A 9,503-nucleotide genomic window follows, 5' to 3' on the forward strand; every position below is an offset into this window, starting at 1 on the left:
GGTATTGGTCCAGTGTGGGTAGATTGGTAAAGCACTGCGTACCTTGTCCTAAGGTTCGTAGGTTCGAGTCTCCTTCAGCCAGAGATCAGTGTTTGTGTACATTTCGCCTGCTCTCGCGAATTCCTTGCATTGTTCAAATCTCTAGTAAGGCTGATGCATGCAGGGGATGAGATGAAAAGCTGTAAGCCTTCTCCCTGAAAGCTGGCTGCCTTGGATCAAACGTGTAGCGCATGCTACACGCCAAGGTATTGGTCCAGTGTGGGTAGATTGGTAAAGCACTGCGTACCTTGTCCTAAGGTTCGTAGGTTCGAGTCTCCTTCAGCCAGAGATCAGTGTTTGTGTATATTTCGCATGCTCTCGCGAATTCCTTGCATATACAGTGGACCCCCGCATAACGATCACCTCCAAATGCGACCAATTATGTAAGTGTATTTATGTAAGTGCGTTTGTACGTGTATGTTTGGGGGTCTGAAATTGACTAATCTACTTCACAATATTCCTTATGGGAAAAAATTCGGTCAGTACTGGCACCTGAACATACTACTGGAATGAAAAAAGTTCGTTAACCGGGGGTCCACTGTATATATATATATATATATATATATATATATATATATATATATATATATATATATTTATATATACAGTGGACCCCCGCATAACGATGGCATCACATAGCGATTATTTCGCATACCGCTTACTTTAATCGCAAAATTTTTGCCGCGCACACTGATTAAAAACCCGCTCACCGATTTTCGTCCGAGACGCGTCCAATGTGCGCCCTCAGCCAGCCTCACATGTGCCGCCCGTGCCATTGTTTACCAGCCAGCCTCCGCGGTAACATCCAAGCATACACTCGGAATATTTCGTATTATTACAGTGTTTTCGGTGCTGTTTCTGGAAAATAAGTGACCATGGGCCCCAAGAAAGCTTCTAGTGCCAACCGTACACCAATAAGGGTAAGAATTCCCATTGAAATGAAGAAAGAGATCATTGATAAGTATGAAAGTGGAGTGCATATCGCCGACCTAGTCAAGTTGTACAAGAAACCCCAATCAACCATCGCTACTATTGTGGGCACCAAAAAGACAATCAAGGAAGCTGTTCTTGCCAAAGGTTTAACTGTGTTTTCGAAACAAAGATCGCAAGTGATGGAAGATGTTGAGAGACTCTTATTGGTGTGGATAAATGAAAAACAGCTAGCAGGAGATAGCGTCTCTCAAGCGATCATATGTGAAAAGGCTAGGAAGTTGCATGACGATTTAATTAAAAAAATGCCTGCAACTAGTGATGATGTGAGTGAATTTAAGGCCAGCAAAGGTTGGTTTGAGAGATTTAAGAAGCGTAGTGGCATCCATAGTGTGATAAGGCATGGTGAGGCTGCCAGTTCGGACCACAAAGCGGCTGAAAAATATGTGCAGGAATTCAAGGAGTACATAGAAACTGAAGGACTGAAACCTGAACAAGTGTTTAATTGTGATGAAACAGGCCTGTTCTGGAAGAAAATGCCAAGCAGGACCTACATTACTCAGGAGGAAAAGGCACTCCCAGGACATAAGCCTATGAAAGACAGGCTTACTCTTCTCATGTGTGCCAATGCTACTGGTGATTGCAAAGTGAAGCCTTTATTAGTGTATCACTCTGAAACTCCCAGAGCGTTCAGGCAAAAGAATGTCCTCAAGGATAATTTGTGTGTGCTGTGGAGGGCAAACAGTAAGGCATGGGTCACTAGGGAATTTTTCTATAACTGGTTACACCATGCATTTGCCCCCAATGTGAAAGATTACCTAACTGAAAAGAAATTAGAACTTAAGTGCCTCCTGGTGTTAGACAATGCCCCTGGTCATCCTACAGACGTGGCAGAGCGACTTTATGGGGACATGAGCTTCATTAAGGTGAAGTTTTTGCCTCCTAATACCACTCCTCTCCTGCAGCCCATGGACCAGCAGGTTATTGCAAACTTCAAGAAACTGTACACAAAAGCTCTGTTTGAAAGGTGCTTTGTAATGACCTCAGAAACTCAACTGACTCTAAGAGAGTTTTGGAGAGATCACTTTAATATCCTCAATTGTGTAAACCTTATAGGTAAGGCTTGGGAGGAAGTGACTAAGAGGACCTTGAACTCTGCTTGGAAGAAACTGTGGCCAGAATGTGTAGACAAAAGGGATTTTGAAGGGTTTGAGGCTAACCCTGAGAGGATTATGCCAGTTGAGGAATCCATTGTGGCATTGGGAAAGTCCTTGGGGTTGGAGGTTAGTGGGGAGGATGTGGAAGAGTTGGTGGAGGAGGACAATGAAGAACTAACCACTGATGAGCTGATAGATCAACTTCAAGAGCAAGAGGCCAGACCTGGGGAAACTGGTTCAGAGGAGGGGAGAGAGAAATTGAAGAAGTTGCCTACTACAAAGATAAAGGAAATCTGTGCAAAGTGGCTTGAAGTGCAAACCTTCATGGATGAAAATCACCCTCACACAGCTATTGCAAGCCGTGTTGGCAACCTGTACACTGACAATGTTGTGAAACACTTTAGGGAAGTGATAAAGGAACGAGAGGTACAGGCCACTATGGACAGATATCTTGTGCGAAAGAAGTCCAGTGACTCTGAAGCTGGCCCTAGTGGCATTAAAAGAAGAAGGGAAGTAACCCCAGAAAAGGACTTGCTACCTCAAGTCCTAATGGAAGGGGATTCCCCTTCTAAACAGTAAGAAGATAATGCTCTCCCCTCCTCCCATCCCATCAATCATCACCAGATCTTCAATAAAAGTAAGTGTCATGTAAGTGTGCATGCCTTTTTCAGTTTGTGTGTATTAAAATTAATATTTCATGTGGTAAAAAAAAATTTTTTTCATACTTTTGGGTGTCTTGCACGGATTAATTTTATTTCCATTATTTCTTATGGGGAAAATTCATTCACATAACGATTATTTCGCATAACAATTACCCCTCTTGCACGGATTAAAATCGTTAACCGGGGGTCCACTGTATGTATATATATGTATATATATATGTATATATATGTATATATATAAATATAATGTATACATACATAAAGACATGTTTGTATGTATACAATGGAACCTTGGTTTCTGTAATTAATCCGTTCTAAAAAGTGTGAGGAAAACCGAATCGTATGAAAACTGAAGCAATATTTCCTATAACAAATAATGTAAATCCAATTAATCTGTTCCAGATACCCAAAAATATTAACAAAAAATACATTTTATGGAGAATAATTATAGTTTTACATACAGAAAACAATGAGAAATAAATATGACTAATGAAATGGATAAATGACCATTTACCATCACTTTTACCTTTATTGAAGACTCTTGTAGGCATATGGAAGATGGCAAGGAGGGGAGAGGGAGGAGGAAAGATTATTGTTTGGAGGGGGAATCCCCTTCCATAAGGACCTCAGGTATCAAGGCCCTATCCAGGGTTACTTCCTTTCTTTGTCTTGTACTGGTGCTAAGACCAGGTTGAGAGTCACTGTACCCTTGTAGAACAAAAAATCTGTCCAAACAGGTCTGTTTCTGGGTTGTCTTTAAGATTTGCCTAAAATGGGACAAGGCACTGTCACTGAACATGTTGCACACACAGCTTGCAACAGCTTTGCAACTCCACACTGCACACATGTCCTTAATTACTGAAGATGGCACATTCTCCCCTCTCTCTTCCTCCTCCTCTGAAGCAATTTCCTCAGCTGCGGTCTGTTGCTGCTCCAGTTGAAGGTCTTGCAGCTCTTCCATGGTTAGCTCTTCCACATCCTGGCCACTCACATCCAACCCCATGGACTTCCCCAAAGACGCAATATTCTATCGTGTTTCTCGCCTTCCTTATCAAAGGGCTGGCACTCGGAACTTTCTTTGGCCCCATGATGGCTTATTTAGCAGTCACACTCAATAAACAAGCTCAAAAAACAATGGATTATTACGAAATGTTTGGATGAAGGCGTGGGGTGATGCTCACTGAGCGAGAAAAAAAGGCAGACTGAGTCACAAACGCATGGGGTGTTTTTTGTGGATGCTTGAGTGGCCAAGTCATGCGGACGCGTTTGGTATGAACCATTTTCAACTCTACGAAAACCGAGCAGATGTACGAAAACTGGGACAAAATTTTGATGAAAAAACTCATCAAAAACTGAATCCTATGAAAATTGGGGCATACGAAAACTGAGGTTCCATTGTATATATATATATAAATGTACAGATGGGCCTCATTTTACGTTTCATTTTACAGTATTCTGCTAATGCAACAGTTTTCAATAATACCCATTCTTCATTTATTGAGACTTCCTACAATAAATATATTCACCACTAACTATAAGCTATGGAGGAAAATATTTTAAGGTAAGTAATGTGTGTACTGCATAAGCATTTTTTCAGGCATAGTTATATTGCTCATATAATATATGATAGTGTAAACATATTACCAGGTTCTTATAGGCACTCGAAAGGGAAAAGGCTATGATTTACTTTACAGTGCTTTTTGTTTTACAACACTAGCCGGGAACCTAACCTACTGTATAAGCTGGGCCCTCTTGTATATTATACTGTACATCATTAATTACCTGCTTTTCTTTTTTTCGGGTGCCATGAAACGTAACCCAATTTTTTCCGATAAACTGTTTACTCTACCCACTGCAGTTTCATGTGTAGCTCCTTGAAAATGGATATACACATACATACATACACACATGCATGAACATGACATGACCCCTGCAACCACAAACAGGCGAGTACACACAGAGTAGGCACCTGTGAAGAGTGTGGTTCCACAGGGGTCAGTTAGAGGACCGGTGCTGTTTCTGGTATTAGTGAATGATATGACAATGGAATAGACTCAGAAGTGTCTCTGCAGACGATGTGAAGTTAATGAGGAGAATTCAATCGGAGGAGGACAAGGCAGGACTACAAAGGGTACAGGCCTAGTCTTGCAACTGGATCCTGGAGTTCAACCCTGCCAAGTGCAAAGTCATGAAGATTGGGGAAGGGCAAAGAAGACAGCAGACAGAATATAGCCTAGGGGGCCAAAGACTATAAACCTCACTCAAGGAAAAGGATCTTGGGGTGAGTACAATAACAAGCATATGTCTTGAGGTGAGTACAATAACAAACATATGTCTTGAGGCGCACATCAACCAAGTAACTGCTGCAGCATATGGGTGACTAGCAAACCGAAGAATAACTTTCCGACATCTTGGTAAGGAGTCGTTCAGGACTGTACACTGTGTATGTCAGGCTTATATTGAAGTATGCAGCACTAGTTTGGAACCCACATCTGGGCACACACATCCGGAAATTAGAGAAAGTGCAAAGGTTTGCAACGAGACTCAAGAAATCGTAATGACACGACGGGCTGGAGTTTTGAGACTCTATGACCGCGGGTTCAATCCCGGCCGGGGGTATGGTTTGTTTGCAACGAGACTAGTCCCGGAGCTAAGGGGCATGTCCTACAAGGAGAGGTTAAGGGAAATTGACCTGATGACACTGGAGGACAGGAGGGACATGATAACAACAAATAAAATACTAAGAGGAATTGACAAAGTGGACAGAGATAAGATGTTTCAGAGATGGGACACAGTGACAAGGGGGTCACAATTAGAAGTTGAAGACTCAGACGAGTCACAGAGATGTTAGGAAGTATTTCTTCAGTCACAGAGTTGTCAGGAAGTGGAATAGTCTGGAAAGTGAGGTGGTGGAGGCAGGATCCATACATAGCTTTAAGAGGAGGTATGATAAAGCTCACGGAGCAGGGAGTGAGTGACCTAGTAGCGGCCAGTGAAGAGGCAGGGCCAGGAGCTGTCTCGGCCCCTGCAACCACAATTAGGCGAGTACAGTGGAACCCCGAGTTTTGGCTGCCTTGAGTATCGGCTGCTTCAAGTTTCAACTGCTTTTTTTGGCCAAATTTTTTCCCGAGTTTTGGACAGCGTACCAGACCTGTCTGCCTGCCTGCGCTTGTGTGCCTCCCTGTGCAGGCGTTGTGAGCCAGTATAGCGCTGTTTATCCATGAGTGAACATTACCCTGCATGCTCACATCCTGCCAGGCAGGCAGCCATCCATCCATCCAGCCAGGCAGTCAGCCAGGCAGCCATCCAGCCAGCCAGGCATCCAGCCAGCCAGGCATCCAGCCAGCCAGGCATCCAGCCAGCCAGGCACCCAGCCAGCCAAGCATCCAGCCATCCATCCAGCCAGCCAAGCATTCAGCCATCCAGCAAGCAACCAGCCAGGCAGCCAGCCACCCAGGTAACCAGATAGCCAGGCATCCAGCCAGCCAGGCAACCAGCCAGCCAGGCATCCAGCCAGCTAAGCAGCCAGGCAGCCAGTCATCCAGGCAACCAGCCAGCCAGGCAACCAGCCAGCCAGGCAACCAGCCAGTCAGGCAATCAGCCAGCCAGTCAGTCAGGCAGCTGAAAAATTTGTGCATGAATTTAAGGGGTATGTAGAGACTGAAAAATTCAAACCCCAACAAGTGTTCAATTGTGACAAAACAGGCCTGTTTTGCAAGAAAATGCCAAAGAGGACCTACATTACTCAGGACACAAGCCTATGAATGACAGGCAAACTCTCTTGTTCTGTGTTGGCAACTGGAAGATGACAGCAAGTCTCTTCAATAAAGGTAAGTAAATGTTATTTTAAATGTTTATTTATATTTTAATTTATCTGTTGTATACTACTAGTATACATATTTATCTGTGTTGTATTTATTTTTTGTGAATACTTTTGTGGGTCTGGAATGGATTAATGTTATTTACATTATTTCTTATAGGAAATATTGCTTTGCCTTTCGGCCATTTCGGCCATAATCCTGGAACGGATTATGGCTGAAACTCGGGGTTCCACTGTACAATTAGGTGAGTACACATACACACCAAAGGGTAACACTTTAAACACTTTAAATATACACTGTGTAATGGGGAACCCATCACAACAGTACTTCTGTGAAATATCTGGGGATACCCTTTGATAAATGCATGTCAGGACAATTAACTGTGATGTGCAATGTTGTAATGAAACAAATGCCTGGTTAAAGTTCCTCTATAGAGAGGCACAGTGCCTGCATATTGAGGCTGGCAGGATCCTAGCTCTTATACAATGTCACACACAGTATATTCTTGTTTTGCATGGTATGTTGCTCTAACAAAAAAACTGAAAGACAGACTATGAATTATCCAGAATAAGATGGTAAGACTAATCTTGGTCTTGGGTCCATGAGAGGATGTAGGCCAAGATTAATTACAATGACTGGAAATGCTTAATATTGCAGATAGGGTAAGGCAGCTGAAGCTAAATCATGTTCACAAAATTACTCACAAGCAGTGTTCAGACTAACTTGCTACAAGTTTTGTCAAGGTTAGGCACTAAACCCTGCCCGGCATGGGGGAAAGCGAACACAACTCTGACATACTCTTAGTAATAAATGAGAGGAATGGGTTGCCTAACCAGGTCAAGGCTAGGCCTAGTATATACCAGTTTACTAAGAGAGCTAAAAAATAATGCCTAATAAACAAAGCTACAGAAAATGAGGAAAGTGATTTCTTACATAACCAATATTTGTGTAACTGTTATATTCACGTAATGTCTTTGTAATGCTCGTGTAATCCATTCTCATGTATTTGAGTTACTCATTTATTTTTATTAACAACACTCGTAATTGCTTTTACTGTATCTAATAGTTAAACTATAAAAAGTATTGCATCACACAGACCCTAATGGAGTAGGTAAGTAAGTAGGTTTATTTAGGCACAGTTAAACATAAGTACAATCATCATACATAATGTAAATTACCTAGGATAATCCCCAAAAATCAGATTTATTTCCACTGGGGTCCTTGTAGGAAATAAGCTACTTTGAATTTTTGGGTTATCCTAGATAATTTACTCATGTTATTATGCAAGACACATGTAATCATCCAAAAAACTTGGAAAACTGTTCCTAAATAAACTTACCCTCCACTACTGTGAAATGATCTCAGTGTTAAAAGTAAAACCAACACAAGGACTCCAGTGGCAATAAGCTACACTGACTGACTTTACTGGCTTATCCTTGGTTAAATTATACCAAATTTATCACAAAATTATTGCAAATGATAAAATTATGCGAGGCCATAAATAAAAATATACTAATCTGTATTCATTTAGTTCATTATGTGAATGTGTGATCTGGTCAGAGAATATATAACTACGAGCCTCTTATTCAACACTAGTGTTCTGTTATTCATACTTATTTACCAATGTATAATATCTAATTACATATTAGTGGTGGGCAGAGGGCGGCTGACAGCCCTCCATGGAGAGAATATCTTAGTGAATTAAACCCGGTTTTACACCTGAAGGAAGACATAACTTTAGTTATAACTGACTAATACCTTGTTAACAGTCACTGTTGGTAAGAAATAGTGATACAGTCAGGTATTACCATCAAGCTGAGCCCAGATCAACACTGTATCAGCTGAGAGTATAGATGTGTCAATGTTGTCATCCACAATGTGTCAACTCTCTTACAATAAACAAAACAACATCACATATGTCAGATTTGTCAGTAATTGTGAAAGTTTCTTTCAATAATAGAAGGCAAATATCTTCTCTACGCTAATAACATTTTTAGTGTTACTTATCGCCAGATAAAATAATTGTTAATGTTTATGTTAGAAGCGAATTTTTGGGATAATACTTAAAACAATTAATGGTTTACTTTTGGAGTGCCCTAACTAAACCTGTTTTATAGAAATTATGTCTTCTGCATTTGCCTTATAAATTTACATTTTATTTAGGCACAGGTACACATAAGTACTTTGCAGATATGCTGCTATGTATGATATTCTATGTAACTGTATTTGTGTATACCTGAATAAATTTACTATTATACATAGTGTAAATTATCCAGGATAGCCCCAAAAAATCAAAGTGATTTATTTCCGTTGGGGTTCTTGTGATATCTTATTTAAATCTTAAAAAGTTAAAACAGCGGGGTGCAACCTCTTCACAGAAAAATGTTAATATAAGATTCTGTTCGGATTTTTAACCTCACAGGATTATCACCCAGGATAACCCAAGAAAGTCAGTGTGTCATGGAAAGACTGTCTTATTTCCAATGTGGTCCTCAACCTGGTCTAGATGTTTCTTGAGAACTTCTCTTCTTGTTGGGCATTTAGCAGCGAGGGTGTGGTGCTCATTCTTGCAGTTCAGGCATTTAGGTGGAGATGTGGTGGTGCAAGCCTTGAAATCATGTCCTTTGTTGGCGCAGGTCGAGCAGAACTTCTTGTATTTGGTAGGACAATCCTTGATGATGTTCATATAAGAGTAACAGCTGTAACACTGTGTGATGTGCTGGAATCTCTCGGCTTCAATGTAACTTGGGTTGATATGGAAGTAAGTGAAGTAATGGATTGCCAGTCCCTCTGCGAGAGCTTTGGTTGCCATATCGACATCAGTGAAGGTGACCTTGAGCATTGAAAAAGCGTTATATTTTGGTAATATGTTCCACCGTGGCCCAAGGGTCCTG

At 41.3% G+C, this 9,503-nt stretch overlaps 1 protein-coding gene across 2 annotated transcripts in view; it reads right to left on the reverse strand.

Moving 5' to 3' along the window:
* Synd (protein kinase C and casein kinase substrate in neurons protein Synd) overlaps positions 1-8,475 on the reverse strand; it is a 798,660-nt gene extending 790,185 nt beyond the window's left edge. Inside the window, exon 1 of one of the 2 annotated variants that reach the window (XM_070088932.1) lies at positions 8,368-8,475. The gene's annotated coding sequence lies outside the window, so the exon portion shown is untranslated. The remainder of the gene's footprint in view (positions 1-8,367) is intronic. The other variant, XM_070088933.1, reaches the window with a different exon arrangement.
* Positions 8,476-9,503: the final 1,028 nt, after the last annotated feature.

Source organism: Cherax quadricarinatus, chromosome 26, assembly GCF_038502225.1.
Source record: "Cherax quadricarinatus isolate ZL_2023a chromosome 26, ASM3850222v1, whole genome shotgun sequence".
NCBI classification, from domain to species: Eukaryota; Metazoa; Arthropoda; class Malacostraca; order Decapoda; family Parastacidae; genus Cherax; species Cherax quadricarinatus.